The sequence below is a fragment of the Bidens hawaiensis genome, unplaced genomic scaffold (genome assembly GCF_021521415.1).
Source record: "Bidens hawaiensis isolate Kalapana, Puna unplaced genomic scaffold, B.hawaiensis_p1.1 tig00000459_1, whole genome shotgun sequence".
In the NCBI taxonomy this organism is placed as follows: domain Eukaryota; kingdom Viridiplantae; phylum Streptophyta; class Magnoliopsida; order Asterales; family Asteraceae; genus Bidens; species Bidens hawaiensis.
This window is the reverse complement of record NW_027491031.1, coordinates 1377786-1387829: the sequence shown is the minus strand read 5'-3', so window position 1 is coordinate 1387829 and position 10044 is coordinate 1377786. Positions and strand designations below refer to the sequence as shown.

The window sequence follows — 10044 nt, the reverse complement described above, 5'->3', positions numbered from 1 at the left end:
TACACACGGCACTGGTTATCAAACAGTCATTGCCAGTGTGACTCAGTTAAGGGTAATTGTATGTTTTATCGCATTCAATCTAACCAAACAGTTATATGACTAATTATCTAGCAACTGGTAACAGATCGTTCAGACCAACGTAAACCTAAACCGACCGAACACTCATAAATACCAAACATCAATAATCATATATCAATCATCAATAATAATACACAAGTGTTCTTAATCACATGAGAAAAACTGTAAAGATTACAAACTATACATCCCGGGTGCGATTCTAGGAGATTAGCCGAGCCGTGACATCATCAAATCTTCGATACGGATGATATGGATCATGCGGAAGGTCTTGGCACAAGATATGGTGATGGAAATCGCCTCTTGGAGCTGCTGAAATCGTCTTTGGTTCGTCAAAACGGAGCTAGGGTTCTTGTTTATGAAAAATGAGATATAAACCTAAAATTCCCGTTTTTTATGTCCATCGCGATACGCGATGGCCATATGACCATCCCATCGCGTATCGCGACCGAAGAAAACCTCATTTTCAGATTCCTCTCGTCGAGAAACCCAAAATTCATATATTATGGCTCCCGTAACTCATTTTCTAGCTCAGGATATGTTCGTTTTACTTCAAGGTCACATTTTGTCAACCCATCTTGTTCAGTTTTAGCATCGACTTATGATTTTTCATCCATACTCTTCCCGAATCCTTGTAACACTTCCCAAGACATCAAATCATGCTTCGGTCTTCCCGAGATATCATTCCATGCTCGTACAGGTCTCGCATTTAGCATCTTTAACGATCAATTACCAGAAATACAAAAGCATGTATGAAGTACCAAAGTTCTAACAATATACTCAATAAAACTACATAATTAATACCCTAATATATATACAAAATACCCGATCATCAGTGATGGTCTTCGGCAGTGGTATGTATGTGTGTGTGTGTGGGGGTGTGTGTATGTGTGTGTGTGTGTGTGTATATATATATAACAGAGTGTGGAGGAATGATAGAAGATTAATAAGACTAAGGAAAGAAGTAAGGTGAGGAGAAAAGGAGAAGGAGTGTGGACGAAGGAGAGGGAGGTGGAGAAAGATAATACCCGGTGATCGGACTGCCATTTTTCCCGGCAAGCAGGTTTTTCAAGCTCTTGAAAAATTTAATAAACAGAATGGCTCAGATATATCACATAATTTTGTATTTGTAAAAAAGACTTAAAACACCCTGCATCTCAACGGTCATTAACGGATATATCTAGCGGAAGGGCTTAGACTGACCCGCCCAAATTTCACAGACGTGCAAAATGCGCAAATTCATTTTCAGTGGTTATTCCATCTCGCGACGCTATATTACAGGGAGGCAAATTGAAATTCTTTATTTTTTCTAATATGGGCGCCCCTCTCCCCACCCACCCCCCGCGCATTGGGCTATAGGTCCGCCGCTGGTTGTGCTTCACCTTTTTCTTTTGTAGTAAGTCTATGTGTGCGCTACACTTATACAAAGTGATTTATTTAAAAATAAACATGTGAGCTATTGTGTTAAATTTAAATTTTATACCGGAAAACAATAGTTTAAACTTTAATTAACCTTAATGTTTTGATAATGACTTAATTAAGACAATGAAGTTCTAGTTCATCATTGATAATTATGTCACACACATGTCCCTTAATACTTGATTGATCAGCATTAGTCACAATTAAGCAACATAAAACTTAATCAAGACTATACTCATCTAAAGATCAAGATTACCAAGTTTATGTCTACAAGGTTAAAGTTAAGATTTCTACAACATGAAAATGAAGAAACTAGACTAATTCATTGAAGACTAGTTAACAACTTAGTCAAGATAGGCCATTAATTTTTATAAACTAAGGATAAGTTTATAAAATATATATTTAAACATAATTGTTTAAATGTATCAAATATTTCAAAGACTTATTCCACTCTAGTTAAGTCTTCCATTGTCATCATGCATTGAACAATCAAATCTACTAAAAGGGCAAGTGAAACTCAAATGAGTAATAGGTTGAAGCGTTGGATGAAAATTATAAAATATGTTTAACCAACTAGGAGAAATACTTATGTAGTATTGAGAAGTGAAAAGTCACTGGGACATGTTCTCACATGTTTTGGTCAACGAAAGAATCCAAAACATCAAGACATGACCGCACACAATCTTCAAAACATCAAGACATGACTGCACACAACGTTCATATTAGTAAACCCAATGTGAAGTGGACTGGGTGTCCACGGTCGACGGAAGCAACCGTCGGGCAATGTAAGTCCCAAAGACAGATCTTTTAATATGATATCAAGTAAACACGTTATTAGACGAAAACTAACTGCATGGTGATTTAAGAACAACGTTGAAATAAGAAAGTCTTTATAATAGGTCAGTGGTAAATCCAAATTTTAGCGTTGTCGGTCATAAAATAGATTCTTGTACTCGGTAGAAAGTCCATAAAATAGATTCTTGTACGGGTGCTACCGTGACTAACCGAACCAATGTAACAGGAACATTGGTATTATCAAAACTGGTACATGTATTCGTTTTTATGGTTTGGGTCGATGCAAAACACGTGTCGATATCCTTTTAGCCAATCACAACTTTATTTATAACAAAAAAGAACCAATACCGACCAAATTCCCTCCACGTCTCGACGCGACTTTTTATATTAGAAACTAAAACATAAAATTGAAATTTATATTGCACCATCAACTTGTCTATACCAAATTGTCAAAATTAGTCCTCCAACTAAATGGTCTAACCTTCCTGAAACAAACAAATTCATAGTTCATGAATATTTAAACAAAAAGAAAATCATCATAATGATATAATCACATTAATACCTCAGATTCTGCTTTTGATTAAGGAAATAATCTCCACTAATTATGTTCCGACGGCATAAGAACATAACTGTCATTCCCGCCCGGAATGACAGAAACCGAAGACATTTGGTTTTTTGAATCAGATTTTCTAAGTTGCGCATGAGATTCAGCTTCTTGGTGAAACATTTTCACGATTTCTTGCAGCTCGAGTTTTCTAACCTCGACTTCCTCTTCAATGGCGGGATTCTTAAGTCCAAGGTATAGTAATCCTATGAATATTAATATGATGCCTAAAAGCGCGAGAACACAAGAAAATAAAAGAAATGCATATGGCGAATTTTCTGATCCCGGGATTCCGTCCACATTTATACCAAAGAGACCGGTGATTATTGAAAGAACAAGACCGCAACCACCAAAGACTCCTAGGTTGTGTGTCACGCGCAAGCTTTTGTCCTGAAAAGTTTTTTGTTTTTAAATTTAAGTTTCACCATTACGCTATAAATAATATACATATGTAACTCATGTAATCTATTAATTTTGTTTAATTTATAATATAGAAAGAGAAAATGGGTCAAACGGGTAAACCAATTTTCTTTTAATGGGTATGATGAAAAATAATACCTGTAACCAGGCTCGGACCGTACTCTGCATGACATCTTGGACTGTAAACAAACGTCCACGTACGGCTTCTTGTTCTTCAATCATTTGTCTAGTACTCTTTGTTATTCCTTTGAGTAAACACTTTGTTGTATTGCCTCTAAAATGCTGAAGGAGCTCAAAAACAATCTCTTCTCTAGCGTGTAAAGACCATTTTACCCTAATAACCTTCAACATAAAAACACACATATAAATATAAAAAATAATACTCCAATATTTACATCTATTCAGTATACAAAATAATAACCTTCAACATAAAAACACAAATATAGATATAAAAAATAATACTCCATATATAAGTAAACGGGTCCAAATTACCAACTGTATTAATAATACATAAAAATAAACTTTGGATGAAAGTACAACACCTGTGAAGATAATCTTCTGATTTCTTGGTTTAATATTATACTGAATAGATGTAAATCCTCATGGTTTCTCCTACAAAAGGTAAGAAGCTATAGTTGTTAAAACCAAGTATCACATGATGCAGAGGTGGACCGATTTTTTTAATATATATATTTTTTATTTTCAATATTCAGAACCTGTTCATAAACTTCAGCTCAACTTCATCTGCTGCTCCAAAGATGTATTTCCGAAACAGTCTACCAAAGTGAAAATTACAAAAAAATAGTAAAGAATCAAGAAGTTGAAAATTATGACCGAATAAAATTGAAGAAAAAACTTTAGAACAAAGAAATTTCACCTATCATCCCACCAGGCAAGGCGGCACGCTAAGAGTGCTATAACTTCATGAATAGTTTGTGGTAGGCTACTTCCTCCAGCAGCAAGCAGCTCCTGTTGAAGTAATCCATAATGTTTATAACTTTTATTATTAGATAATATTATTACAAACAGCAATCTGATTCTCCCAATAAAACGAGTTACACGAAGGCAGAAAAAAACTTTAGGTGACTTTCAACTAGGGGTGTATACGAGCCAAGCCAAGCCAAGCCGAGCCCGAGCTCGAGCTTATATATATATAATTCTATTTATATATTCTGAAAAAAAAAATAAACGAGCCTAAGCTTGGCTCGAGCTCGTGTAGTACCTTAAACGGGCGAAAGCACAGGGCCCGTTAAGGCTCAATGAGCCTAAACGAGCTTCCCATTCAAGGCTCGAGCCTGAAAAAGCTTGGCTCGTTCGAGCTTCTTATCAATCTGAGCTCGAGTAGCTCGCGAGCGACTTGGCTCGTTTGCACCCCTACCTTTAACTTGGTTGACCCATTGACCCTTTTCCCCGTTTTAGCTTAAGCATTTGCATTTTGACATGTTTGAGATAAAACAACCACATTCGATTCATTTTAACCAAATGAGTCAAAGTTACTGCTTCCAATAAAACCATATGTATGGAAAGTTGCATAGAAAAACCTGGACTTCTGAAACTACTAGGACATTGATGTTTGCTGCATAACCTTTGACATGTAACGCGGTAACTAAAAAGTTTTGTGCTTGCCATGATCTCAACACAACTGGAATATCATCTTCTTCAACATTTGGATCACCTGCTGACTGCCCCAAAAGTTCAAATAACAGTCAACCGGCAACCCTAACAGGAACCTGTGCAGTAAAGAACCTTAAAAACACATGAACACATAAGTTTGAAAATTACACATTAAAAATATTGCACAAATGCTTCCTGTGGTTTGTCCATACAGATCCGGCTATGAGGCATATATTTTTTTTAATATGTATTCTTAATGTTTAAACCCAATTACTCAACTAATTTAAGACCCAAAAAAATTTTCGCCTTTAGCCCAAAAAAGAATTAACGATTCTCGGAGACAGCCATGTGACCATATTGCATGTTTGGTCCCCAGATTTAAAGATTGCAAACTTAGGTCAAACATTTGTGAGAGGGTTGGACGTTTAGTGCCTAACTCTATCATTTTCCAGTTAACTTTTAACAGAAAAGTGATGTCATATGCCATTCATGTGAGGGTGTTTATGCCTTTTCAGATTTGGAATCCTTATAAAATACTCTTTCAAACTCCAGAACTCCTAGCGTCGACTTCATCACCATCAATTATGCAATGAAGTTCAAGGAGCATCATCACCTTCCAGATTTGAAAAGACACAATTACGCTCACATGAATGGCACATAACATCACTTTCCCATTAAATAACAGGAATTGACGGTGAGGACAGTGTGCATTCGTGCAACCCCCTCACAAATGTTTGGACTAAGTTTGCGATTTTAATAATCTGGAGACCAAGTCACAATACGGTAAAACCACATGGAACATTAGTGCAATTTTCTCTTTACAAATATGAAAATTACCTCATAAAGTAGATGTATCATACGCTCGCTTATAAGCTTGCTTTCATCTCTTAAAGCAATACTAATAGCAGGATGTAACCATTTTGAGTTAGTTAACCAAGTATTAACCGAAGGATGTCCTGCATCAACATGACACCACCATGTGGGCCCACCGGGTCGTTCCCAATAAGGCACCGCAATATCAGCAACAGTAACTTCATTATCATTAATTTGAAACTCTGAATGTTGAGTTTCCCAACTGTCATTCACTTGTACTGTCTCCACAAGTTGATTGATTCTAGACCACCCGATCGGTACCCAATAATTTGCAGTATATGTGTTACCATTAGCACGTTCGTCTAAATTATCGTTCCCGTTTTTAAATCCTTGCTTTTTCCACCCGATTATATCTTGCGGCCTATACTTTTTTATGGCTGCGTTTAGCTTCAAAAGCACATATTAGTCCATCGGTCCACATGGCACAATCCACCATGGCATCCTTACCAGCCTGATGCTTCTGATTAAACTTTTTCATATTGTTCATGGGTGCATTAGTGCATATACATTACCAGCTATCTAATCATCAAAAGTTCAAAAAATTAGAAACAAAAGAGAACAATTATGATCAATATGTTGATGTTGTCCTGTTTTACAGATCTCCTAGCTTAATACGATAGATTAGTAAAGTTTTGGACACTTATTTACATTAGCAGTAAAGGTTAACCAGTTTGGCCAACAAAATTTGATTTGGGGATAAACATGAGACGGGAGACCTTTCAGCCTAGGGATGAGATCGGTACACTACCGGTAACGAACCGAAAAATACTGATACCGAAAAACGAATGAAACCATATACCGAATAAACATGAGACTAGAGACCTTTCTAGGGATGAGATCAGTACGGTACCGTAAACCGAATACCTTGCCAATTTTTTCGATTTGTTACTGATCGGTATCGGTACCATTGAAAATACCAAAAAATACTGAAACCAAATTGTACCAATACCGAAAACATGTAAAACGAGTACATTGTGTTCAGTTGGTACCGGTATGGTATCGGTACCTATTTCAGCTTTAAATTCAAACTGGATTTTACTAAGTTTTGATATATTTTCAGCAATTATATTGAACATTGTAACAAATCAAACAAATCTGTAGATAAAAACCTACAGATCTTTAAATGCAATCAATTTCAACACAAAGTTCAAAAACTGAGCAACTCGTTATGATAACAATATTATACAATTCTAGCCCTAACATTGCTATTTTTTATCACAAACTCGTAACCAACTACAAAACTGTAAGTAATTTCTTAGCATGGAAAATTTGTAATAACCAACTACAAAATTGTTTGCTTACTACCATTTCACAGTTTATATACATTATTAATAAACGAATTCGTACATCTGCCACCAAATCCGATTGGTGCTGATACCGAAAACATGTAAAACGAGTACCAGTACCAATACCATTGAAAATACCGAACAATACCAAAACCAAATGGTACTGATACCAAAAACATGTAAAACGGTTACCAATACCGATTACGTTCAGTCAGTACCGATATGGTATCGGGACTGTACATGCATTCGGTAAAAAATGCACATCCCTATTTTGGCTGCAAATTCAAGCTGGATACTACTACTGCTGCTAACGTTTGATATAAACTCAACAATTTCATTAAACATTGTAACAAATCAAACAAATCTGTAGTTCTGTACTACAGATTATGAAAACCTGCCTACATGGCTGCAAATGCAATCACTTTCAACTCAAAATTCAAAAACTAAGCAACTTGTTACGAGAATGATATTATACATTTTCTAGCCCTATCATTATATGGTTTGTAATTTTTTTGCACAGATAATATGTAATAACCACAAAACTGTTTGTATACTACAATCTCACATTTTATCTACATTAATAAGCGAATTCGTACATCTATCACCAAAACAGAAAACATGTACCTGTATCAGTACCATTGAAAATATCGAACCCAAATGGTACCGATATGAAAACATGTAAAACGAGTACCAGATGCTAGTATCAGTCATTCAGATACTGCTAACTTTTGATATAAATATTAACTACAACAATTTCATTGAGCACATTGTAACAACAAATCTGCAGCAATTATAAAAACCTACATATCTTCATATGCAATCAATTTCAACTCAGAGTTCAAAAACTGAGCAATTCGTTGTGATTCTTCACCACGTGAACTCGTAACCACAAAACTGTTAGTAATTCCTTAGCACAGAGAATTTGTAATAGCTACAAAACTGTTTGAATACTACAACTTCACATTTGATCTACATTCATAAACGAATTCGTACATCTGCCAACAAAACCGAGTGGCGTGGATACCGAAAACATGTAAAACGAGTACTGGTACCATTGAAAATACCGAAACCAAATGGTAAGGATACCGAAAACATGTAAAACGAGTACCAGTTCGGTTAGACGCTAGTATCAGTCAGTACTGCTAAGTTTCGATATAAACATTAAATACAACAATTCATTATTATTATTATACAATTTCTAGCCCTAACATTGCGTAGTTACATAAAAATTGTTGGTAATTAATGTCCTACAAACAACACACGAAGCAGCTTAGTAACGTATTATTATTATTAATAATATTATAGATGAGAATTGAAGTAAATCAGTAATGAAGCGAGAAGAAGTTACCGAATTAACAGAGATTGAAAATGGAGAAAGTATTATTGTGAAGAAGTGGTGACGTCAAGTGTGAGTGTTTGTTTCAGGCGGTTGCAGCAACTACGATAAAATGAGAACTGGCATCATCCGTATAATCCAAAAGCTTCTATTGTTAGAAAGCTTATTATAATAAAGCCAAAACTAATAATAAATTACACTTTTCAGTGTTCAGTTTTATTGTACTGAAATTTGGTTACTATTATACGGAGTAATCTTTTTTAGAAAATGTGTTGCGCAGTTTCAACGAGGCATTCAGTCATGTCACTCGCGAATATCATCACACTTTTTAGTGAGCATGGGCTTCAACGGAAGGATTCATCCTGCTCGTGGTTGCCAAGGGATGTTAGAGGGGAAGGCTTGGTTATTCATGGCTCGCGAGTAGGGGCTATATCCACGAAAGAGTCAAGTGAGCGAGCAGGGGTTTTATTCGAAACCTAGTCAGCATGATGGAGCGTGATGTTAAAGTATGAATCCGAGACCAACGAAGTTCCAAAGCACATAGCCGTACTTTAGGCCATGTGGTATGGTGACCAAATGGTGAGGTGGGGTGATGATGTGGAAGACAATGTCGATACCCACCATTTCACGAGTGAAAGTTAGGGTGAGCATAAAGATATGTGCCACCCGTGATGCACGTACCGATTAGACCCAGTTATGTTACAATGTGAACGCATACCTTTGGAGACGTCTTATAATTATGACAGTGTAAATTCATTAATTGTTTTAGAATAGTACTTTCTTGTGTTTAGCCATTGCACTCTCCAGATAGGAGGACATCATTGCCCCAATTTGATCAAACTATGTTGTCTAACTATACTCGTGTTGACTTCAAAGTTTGATTTGAAAGTTCTCCTAAAAAACCATACCACTTAACAGTCGTTTATACTTTATTAATTAGTTTGTTTTTTTTTCTTTTCTTCCTTTTTTTACTTTATTTTCTATCTTGTATTGTTATTACTTTAAATAAATGAAATTATTAGAAGGTAAGGGTAAATTACACTTTTTACTTTGGATATATACAACAACATAGTGGTTTAAATGACAACATCAATACATAAAAGTTTATAAACTGAGTAAATTGTTGTTTTGAGTCTCAATTTTGAAATAATTGTTTTTTTAACCCTCGGCGTATGTATTTAACATAAGTTTATGTCTCGGTGTCAGGTTTTTCGTTAAAAAACAACTGAAACGACATTTGTGCCCTTATAGTTGTCAAATAGCTTCATGGCCAAGCTCAAAAACATGTTTAAAAATTAAAATCATCTTAGAATGTCAAAGTTTACGCAATGGTGGTGGCGGGATCAACTCTAATGCATCCAAAATTAAGAAAGACAAGAATGTTGATACAACACCTTTTGTTAATTGATTAATTCCACCTTTAAATTGGTTAACTATACTTGATTTCACAATGTTCTTTGTATTATAGCTTATAGTTATTGCAAGTGATAATTGGAACCAATAATCACGGGCCAAACATAAGCACAAACTTGTTTATAAGACTAGCTGGTGGTGGGCTGGCTTGAATATTTGTTGCTTCTGTTATATACTGTAACGTAGTTTCTATCGTTAGGGTTTTACTA

At 35.5% G+C, this 10044-nt stretch overlaps 1 pseudogene across 1 annotated transcript; it reads right to left on the bottom strand.

Annotated features, from left to right (window-relative positions):
- Positions 1 to 2379: 2379 nt before the first annotated feature.
- LOC143629346 (uncharacterized) lies at positions 2380 to 6202 on the bottom strand (annotated as a pseudogene). Its single transcript, XR_013152936.1, has 7 exons — positions 5765 to 6202; positions 4855 to 5043; positions 4191 to 4282; positions 4030 to 4089; positions 3856 to 3925; positions 3452 to 3655; positions 2380 to 3283 (listed from the first exon to the last, which is right to left on the bottom strand). The product of XR_013152936.1 is annotated as an uncharacterized LOC143629346 (transcript).
- Positions 6203 to 10044: the final 3842 nt, after the last annotated feature.